This window comes from Rhyacophila brunnea, unplaced genomic scaffold (genome assembly GCF_057557595.1).
Source record: "Rhyacophila brunnea isolate RB1 unplaced genomic scaffold, BYU_Rbru_1.0 scaffold_88, whole genome shotgun sequence".
NCBI lineage: Eukaryota > Metazoa > Arthropoda > Insecta > Trichoptera > Rhyacophilidae > Rhyacophila > Rhyacophila brunnea.
Genome location: NW_028233359.1, coordinates 647,815 through 657,494, shown reverse-complemented (window position 1 = coordinate 657,494; position 9,680 = coordinate 647,815). Strand labels below are relative to the sequence as shown.

The window sequence follows — 9,680 nt, the reverse complement described above, 5'->3', positions numbered from 1 at the left end:
CTCACATATTAAAAATAATTGACTGCAGCGCTATTTTACTACGCTGGTATTAATAATTTAAAACATTCGATTGTAGGTTACAATAATTATTTATTATTATTGTGTCAATATTCGACAAACAAATATTCTTAACCAGACAACTAACCATAATTCAAGTGGATGTATTAATAAATACAAACATTCAATACCATTAATTTTACCTCAAACACCATTTTAAAAACTCTATTTTAGGGTATCACACTGTCTTTAACCTAAGCGATAGGTAGGGGGGGCAAATATCCTAGTCTGGGGTCCCCCTTCAGGATGTGGGGTCCATGTTTTGGTGTATAAATTGTTTAACATGCGGTGTGTCACTGTCTTCTGTGAAGACCTGTGGTGTGTCGTGGAGAAAAGGTTGCGGGGCACTGATTTACATACCGGTGCAAGTCAGTTTACAGAAAGCCAGGCGGGAACCGCGCCAATTTTTATTGCTGATTTTGGCAAAATTCATGAATACAAAAATGAAAACCTAACCTAACAAATAATCCAGTAGGTATATCAGCTATTTTCAAAATTTGTTTGCCGCTGGCTTCCTATAAACCGACAAGAACAATATACCTACCTACTTGCACTGTTTGAAAACACCTCAGAAACATTGGTACTTAAAAAAATATGACACCTGACAGAATTCGAACCTGTATACATTGAATTCTGGCCGATGCGCTTTACCAATTTAGTCACCAGTATTATATCCAATTATGGCATAACTAGCCGTAATGTGACTGAAGCTTTTTACAAATTATGCTAGTATTATTGACCTTTGCGGCTTGGTAAGAATACAATGGGACTCAGCTTCCAGCGGTTCCATCAATCGAGCAGATATGTTTTAAAATTGTGTTTTATGTTCATAAAGAATGTCACCCTCACAAATATTGTGATATAGTATATTCTATAAGATCCCTTTAGAGCAGTGTGGACTCCTCCAAAAGTGCAATTAGTAATATTATCAAGGCCTGAACAAAAACGATGCATGAGTGCGAGTGGGAAAGTATTCGGTACCCTTATAATCTCTGCGACACGATAAAAGGTCTACATATGTTTGAGTTAGTTTCCAAAAGTATCGCCGACAAATTGTGGTAAATCGCTTCACGTAGTGTCGTAACTCGTGTTGCTAAATTGCTATTTTTTGTGTTAAACATAGTCATTGGTAAATATTTTTAGTTATTTAAGCAGGATTTATGTGTTGTATTAAAATATGGTAGCCGTACTGATAAGCAAAAAGATGGTATTACGCTTCATAGGTAAGTTGATACATGTTCGTGATAATTTATTTGTATATTATTATAGAAAATTATATTTTAATTCTGAGCGTATAGTGCGAGCACTACCGAAATGGTCTATGGTCTCGAACATTTGTAGACGAATGCGTTCGCTCACCCACAAACCAAACGCATGGCACGCAGCTTCATTTAGCAATGCAACGGGTGGTGTCTAGATGTATCTATAGTCTATGAATATTATGCTCTCTGCGAGTATAATAATATTTTATAACAGCTGAGCAAAGGAAAGGGTGAAAAAATGAAATTCAACATTTATCATAAAACATCAATTATTTATTAAAATACTTTAAACTACCTTTCTATTAACAATCATCAATCCAAGAGGTACTTAACTGGGTGGTCGACTTAAACTTAAAAATGTAAGGAGGTGTAACGTGTAATTTCTTTGCTTGGTCTAAATGTATTACAATAAATCATCAATGTTATAAAGGAAAAATCATGAAATTTATGATACAAAAATTAATCAATTTTCTGTGGGTAGGTAGTTACATAGGTAAGTATTGAAAGTAATAAACTTCTGTGACCAATCAAAACGTGGGCGGACATTCTTCTCAGGATGAGCATCATGGTGTAGAGTAGAGAGCCGTTACAAGGCCCAACTCGTCTGGCTCGTAGCAAAGCTATATTGGCTTCCTGGAGTCGATTCGCATACGACACAGCTCGGGCCATGTAAATCAAATCATCCACATTATGGTGAGCGTGGAATTTGTTCAAACAATTCTCATACTGCAAACAAAAAAGCATTGATAAGATTAAGCAAGCGTGTACAGAAATAAACAGAATATTACTTAAAGTATATGCTGTATAAACGTATACTACGTAGTCAACAATTTATTGTTTTTACATTTCATTGCTTGTTTGACCATTAGATGGGTGAGCAGCACATTGCATAGAAAGCCTTGGGGCATAGATAGCAGTGGTGAAGGGTGGAGGTAGGCTGTTAAGAACTGCCATAAATAGTGCACATTAAACTTTGTCAGTCATGCATATTTTTTTCATTGAAATAAGACAACTTACAGATGGTGTTGGGTTAGTTTTTAAAATTCAATTAAACCCTGCGAAAACAAGTCTTTTACAGATTAACATCCACATAGACTTTTTTGGAATACACTTTTTTTTATCCCAAATTGCTCCATGAGATTTAGTCGATCACCCTTGTCATATAGATACACATATTTCGGACCATGAATTGGATCTACAATATGGCTGCTGCTCGCTATAAAGACGTGCTTGGTGAATTGTGTGAATCTCTAAACTGTTTTACAAGTTTCACAATGCAGATAATAAACACCTCTTCTCTGAAGTGTATATTGATCTATCTAGTATCAACGATGAAACAAAGACAGATGACAAAATGACTAAGATGGTTATACATAATTATTATATCTTTAAAAATGAAAGTTTATGTCTTGTATATTAATAAAAAATGGGATGATATAACTGCAAATCAGACTGCTCTAATTAAATCCAAGCTTCGATGTCATCTGGGAATTGATCAGTGACTTTCTTGAGATGTGCACGAGCTACATCTCGTTAAGATTGAAAGGTAGATTTAGCGTATAGTGATCCAAGAATTTTTATTATCTCGTAGTTCTTTGGTTGAGCCTTTATGACATTTTTGAAACATTGGGAGGCCCAGTGAAGGAATAATTGTTGAATACAATAAAACAACTTAATATATTTATACATTGGCTTTGCATGAATTATTTAAATTCGCCCACCATACAGTATTAACAATAATAATTACAACATTATAATAATATAGACTAGAACATAAATTTCAGTCCTCATACTTGATAAAAAAATAAGAAAAAACTCGGCAATAAAGTTGGATGGCAAAATTAAAAAGTGGTCACGATCCTCAGCCATGAGTGAACGACCAAGAAGAAGGATGTATGTGGCAGTAAAGAATTATGGACCGAGAAAAATGGAGGAAGCTAAGGGAGGCCTTCATCCAACTGTAGATCGACCCCGGCTGATGATGATGACTTGATAAAAAGCTTAGTGCTCATACGCACTTGCGGCAGGCCGCATCGCGGCTAGCCGCATATCGTTTTTTGTATGCCGGCTAGCCGCAGCGGCCTGTCACAAGTGCGTATGGGTGAACAAAACAATTATTGTAAAGCAATTTTCTTAAGTGGTGAATACCAGGTCATATTCTATTATATACAAATTTTGATTCATAGATAGCATAAGGATCTCTTCGAATTTTCGTACTGACATACTAGTACTTTTTAATAGTTTAAATTAAATTATAGATTCTTCAAGATGTTACACAAGATTAAACAATGAAACATTCATCAATCTTCCATATATATATAAATAGAAACAAACCTAATTGATAAAAATGTTAGAACATGACATGGGAATCAACCCTAGATTTATTGCATGCCAGCTGAGTCAGCTTGAGAAGATCCAAGATTTTTCGAATGGGTATTTTACTGAGGCTGTTCCAAGTTAAATATTTTCAATGAAGACTGTTACATTCTTAAATCACGTGTATTATTTAGGAATATCAACTGTTAAGCTGTGGACCCAATAGGTTGAGCAAACGATCAATTATATTTCTTGTAAAAAATATCTGTTATGAGACCTCTTCATGAGGCAGCCGAGATCCACATCGGATTGTAGGGCCAGTAAAAATATATATTTTTAACTGTACGCCTATACAAATATGATATAAAATATACATACATTCTCTGAATCCCCTCGATAAAATGATATACATCTGCTCGAGGCCAAAGTGCGGCAGGACAAATGCAGAAAGTGCAAACTGCGTAGCCTGGAAAATGAAAAATGAAGAATGAAAAATTTTCACCCTGCTGAATTAAGCGGATAGACAAGGTTCTTGAATTACTATTATGATTACTAGATAGATGGAGCAATGAGATCTTTTTAAAATTTATGTAGAAAGGATTTTATTCTTTTCGTCATAAATTTCATTTCATACTCATGTGATATATGAAATTTATATCATAATATTTACATTAAGTATGTAATTTTATTAATCAGACATAATTATAGGTTCATATAATTTCTTCATGTTTTCTTTACAGACTTAACGGCCCACATGCTCAGCATAGGTAAAAATGGAGCTTTTATGGTATTCTTTTTCTTTTTTCTTTCGACCATGTCCGATCCTAATAGGATCATATGGGCCTCCACAGAGTAGAGGTTTGTATTGACAGATTTTGTTTTTAGGAGAAATGGATGTCAGCCATTTGCTCAACCTATTAGGTATATTCAGAGCATAATCCTGGACATTCCTTAAACGTTTTAGATAATCTATTTATATAATTTTGAAGCCTTATTATCCTTTATATTTATTTTAAACATTTGATGACTGCATAAAGTATTTTTATTACATAAAATAGTATTTTTTTTAAACTTTTCGCTCTAATGTTTTAGAATATAGTCATATTTCGGTACATCCATGTGCAGTGGTATTAATATTTTTTAGATTCATTATTTTTTAAACGCATTTACAAAACCATTAGTAAAATTAATGTTAACATTATATAGTGACATATTTACGATAAAAAATTATATTTAATAATCTTTGTGATCCCAAATTTAACAAAAATTAGGCATTTTATTATTAAAAAATTGGCACGATTAACACATTTGAAGATAATTCTAAAGATACTAATTATAAGCTATGTCTTTGACCATTCAAATGTGATAAACATTCTACGAATAATGTTTGCTTTATAATAATTATTGACCTAAGAATAAGGTACTATTTTTTGAAATACGCCATATTAATTGGCATTTCCCAGTGGTTAAGCTGCAACATACGGCCGTAGCTATAAATTGACAAATGATAAATGAAGTAGGGAGTAAGATCATGGTAATGCCCGTGTTTGAACATGTACCGATTTAAAAAAATATTTTTTTTCGGTTAGGTTAGATTATGGTTATGGCTACGGTCGTATGTTGTGGCTTAGCCACTGGGAAATGCCAATAGAAATGGCGTATTTCAAAATAATACTACCTTATTCTTAGGTCAATAATTATTATAAAGCAAACATTATCCGTAGAATGTTTATCAGTTGTGTAATTCATGCGCACTAGAAATCGTATCTGTGGATGATCAGGGTTAAATTATTGTTACACTATAATGGTTTTTCATTGGAAAAAATATTTTATATATAAAATATTTTTTTTATGAGAAATGGATGTTTAGCCACTTGCATTACCAATTGGATCCAGAGTCATGAGTCATGACTATTTAGAATTTGAATATAAGATAGATAATGCAAAATTGCACTTGGCACATGGCATTCATCCGTAAATCAACAAAACTTAAAAAAACATGAGAATTAATGGATCTTTGATGATGAAATATGCAAACTCAATTTTGAAAAATTCTAGATATTCATTTTAACTGAATATTTAAAATATTATATTGAACTATTTTAAATGAGAGATGAGTATATTCTCATTTCACAGATTGACGTTTGCTGTGAAAAATATTTTAAACAATGTAAGTATCCCAAACCTTGCTTTATCCTGATTATTCAGCTTCATAAAGCAATGGCCCATGCCGAAACGGAGACGGAGAACAGCCAGGCGGTTGGGGTTGGTTCTCAGAATTTCCCTGTAGAAGCCGAGAGCGCTGCGGTAGTCTTTTTTATTGAAAGCGATGCACACTTTCCAGAACAGCGAGGGGATGTTGTTGGAAGATTGATTCACCACAAAATTGAATTGCGCATCCACCGTCCACCACTTTATCACCCTCCAACAAGCACAAGTATGCTCGGCCCAAAAGATTCTGCAAAAAAAAAAAATACAGATGTACAGCATTTTCGCCGGTAAAGTAAATTCGGCTGTTGTATAATGAAAAATCAGTTGTTTTCATTTTGTTTTTCCAAGTCATGTTGTGAATGGATTGAACTTGTAAATTGTAAAGTTCACTTCATATTATTATATATAAAGAAATTTGAACAAAATTTGACTAGGTTGAATAAAATAGGTAATGAAAGTGGGTAGGTATCGTCTTACATGATCATACATGATGATTTTGTCGGCAGTGGTGTATAGGTTTGCGGCTTTGGTGAACAGATCCCGTTTCATGTTTATATTCTTTTAATGGTTAGCTTCCTGCACGCAGTATGTGGCGAGCATGTCCATTGTCCAGGCACCGCATCTGATCTTTCTCCGAGTTAGAATAATCGATGTTGGCCGCGGTGCGGCCCGCATCCAAGATTTTAATGAAGTCATCAGTTATTTTGTTTACGCACGGCACCTGTATAGAATACAAACATTTATATGAGAATACGCAATTTGAAAAATTGAAAGGACCCTCGCAAACGATGCTAATAGAAATCAAGATCCGACAGGTCCCATCCATTCATTCAAATATCATTCTCTCTGGACATAAAAATGTGGATAAATGTGGTTGAAAAATTAACCCTGCCTACATCGCAATAAGGGTTATTGTTGTACATTTCTTTCCGAAACGCTAATATATATATTATATTATATTGTAGCAAGTAGTTAAATATTAACTTTACCCACATTGCAAAAAAAGGATTATTCGAGATTTTTGAAAGATGTCTTTGACCTAATGTCATGTTATTTTATAACATAACACACTAAGTCGAGGAAGTCTTTACGAGGGCAACACTACGCAAAAGTACGACCGGATCGCGCCTGCGCACGGGATAGTTTGTACGGAGTTCGTGACACTATTTCCGGCGCTATCGGAGCTAGCGGGCTTTTGACACGTAGGCGAAGCGAGAGTCGATCTCTCAGTCTTGATCGTTCGAAGGAAGCAGACGTCTTGGCCAGTTCCGGGCCTCGGACCCTGGGCTCAGGGCTTTCGATTTCCTGACGTTTTGGAGACGTGGACGATGATCATCTGAAGGACGTCCCCCCCACGCCAGGAGATCGGAGGAACTCCACGTTCCCCACACGTTTGAAGACGCACTCCTCGATTCCGTCCTGGAAGGAATCGAGGGCAGCGAAAAGGCTGGAGAGCCTTTTGTGTAATCGGTATTTATTGTCATTTTATGTTACGGTCCACCGACCGAATTAGCTTTTGGGTTTTTGTTCTAATTTATCTAAATATTGTATCGCTTTAGGTGCTCGTGATTCACTTAAGTAATTATACATTTTTATACACTGTAGCCCGCAAGTTATCTTATTTATTAATATACAATTGTTGCAATTTCTCTACTTGCTTTTCATTTAATTATCCTTCACTATTGTCTCTATGCATCATCATAGAGTGGCGCTCAAACCGAGATATTTATATTTATTCCATCATTATGTAATTTATTATTATACAGGAACATCCAACGAATGAGTGAAGTAACCGGACAGGTAACTGAGGTCTTAGAGGTAATAAGTCAAACCACCCACGACCCTGCTTCATCCTATTTCACCGAGTCTCATGCTTATCCCTTTCCCTACATCCCCAACCTATCCCTATCCCCATCCCATATCCCTATCCTCCATCCCTATCCCTATTCCCTATATCCCTTTCCCTACATCCCTATCCCATCCCGTTCCACATCCCAATCCCATCCTTCCTAAATCCACATGTCAAATATCCCCAACTGTCCTATATCCCCAACCTATTCCCTATATCCCCATCCATACCTAATCCCAACCCCGACATAAAATCCTTTTATATGACATTGGCACCCAACAAGCATCGTGTTTCTTTTTGAATATTTCTTTTCCAAAACACGATGACTTGCCTCCCAAAGACTACAGTTATTTGTTTCGGATTGTGAACTCGTTCGTTATTTTGTCCTAATATTCTAAATTTTATTTGTTCCGTTAATAAAACTTTAAATTTTGCTAATCACGATTTCATACAATAATTGTTACCGTAACGGTATTTTGTTTTCAGAGTCATTAGTTCTAATTACACTGATTTTTGCCGGCTCACTTTTGGAATTTTTTGGTTTACCGTCGTGGAGTTGCAAACGAATCCGTATCGGGCGTGATTTTAGACGCACTTTGATAATTATACTATTTCTTATAACTTGTAAATTAATTAATGACAAATTAAAACGTATTATTTGCGTTATATTTTTCTTAAATTTTTCTGGTTCGGTGGTCGTAACTATGTGTGTTATATTTTTCATATATTTATATAGTCTTTTATTGACTTACGCGGTACTTGCAAGAGACGTCGGACTAGTCTATGCGGTATGCGCAGGATGGCGATCTAAATGATAGAGATCAATACGTCAATTTTATCATTGTCCTTGTGGAATTTATTTAATTTTGTGTTGTAAGTTACAATTATTCCTTCGCAAATTAATATTAAGAGTGTTATATATGGTTTACACCTAATTTTGAAATACAATTTGCACATTTATCATCAATACATATTTCTTCTATAATTTATGTGATACCCACATTATTGGTATGGAAATGTCAATATTTGGGCATCGGAATTTGTGTTAACCATTGATTGTTTCAGCAAAAAGTTTGTTTTATGTTTAGTATGGTGCTAAAAGTGATTTAATAAAGTTCAAAGGAGAAGGAAGGATGTCAAACTTGGACGAGATCGACATGAACATTTATATACCTACTGGATGACAAGAGTTATTAACCTCAAATTTGATAGAACCATTGGATTGAAACATACTATGTGGATGTAACACCAAATCAATTGGACAGCTGGATGAACCTTATTATGGAATGGAGTTTACAAAAGGTCCTTTCGTTCCATTTCTATATTGTGAATAATTAATAATTTCTATATCTCGAATAAAATCATTATCGGGTCTTTCATTTTAGTCGGCAGTCGCGCTGTCATCGATTATTTGAGTGATTTATTTTCATTCTTGTTAAAATTTGACACTAAATTATTCTGAATTCATTTCTTCTTAATTATTAACTTTCTATTCATTTTATTTTGCTATTACAATTAATTATTTGCGTCGGTAGAATACATTTATTTCGGATAATATGTTTTTACATTGTTTTTTCTTACTTGTTTGACAGTTCGATATTAGTTTTTTCAAATCTGTTCTTTTTATAATGTAGACAATTGAAATTATTAATTTCGCGTCCATTATTGATAAAATTGAAATAACCTTTCGTTCATTGAAATAAATTTAGTCATTTTTAATTCCTATTCAATTATTCATATTCCAAATTGATTTCTGGGTAAAACTTTAAACGTCAAGCGCGCTTACATTTGCAGTCGATAGATGACACCTTCATAGAATTTATTTGAAATATTTAATTTCAAGATTCTGTTCTTTCGTAAGAATGATTATTTATTATACATAAATAATTATTTTTACAGGTGAATATTTTTAATAAAATTTTCCTTCTTAATTCCTATATAAAAACTTCCGTCTACATATTTTTTTGAATCAATTTAATTTTTTC

At 34.2% G+C, this 9,680-nt stretch overlaps 2 long non-coding RNA genes across 2 annotated transcripts; one reads left to right on the top strand and one right to left on the bottom strand.

Annotated features, from left to right (window-relative positions):
• Positions 1 to 1,570: 1,570 nt before the first annotated feature.
• LOC147063747 (uncharacterized) lies at positions 1,571 to 4,102 on the bottom strand. Its single transcript, XR_015072035.1, has 2 exons — positions 4,014 to 4,102; positions 1,571 to 2,045 (listed from the first exon to the last, which is right to left on the bottom strand). It is a non-coding gene; the product is annotated as an uncharacterized LOC147063747 (long non-coding RNA).
• Positions 4,103 to 8,488: 4,386 nt separating this feature from the next.
• Positions 8,489 to 9,680, top strand: LOC147063746 (uncharacterized). Its single transcript, XR_015072033.1, has 2 exons — positions 8,489 to 8,568; positions 8,784 to 9,680. It is a non-coding gene; the product is annotated as an uncharacterized LOC147063746 (long non-coding RNA).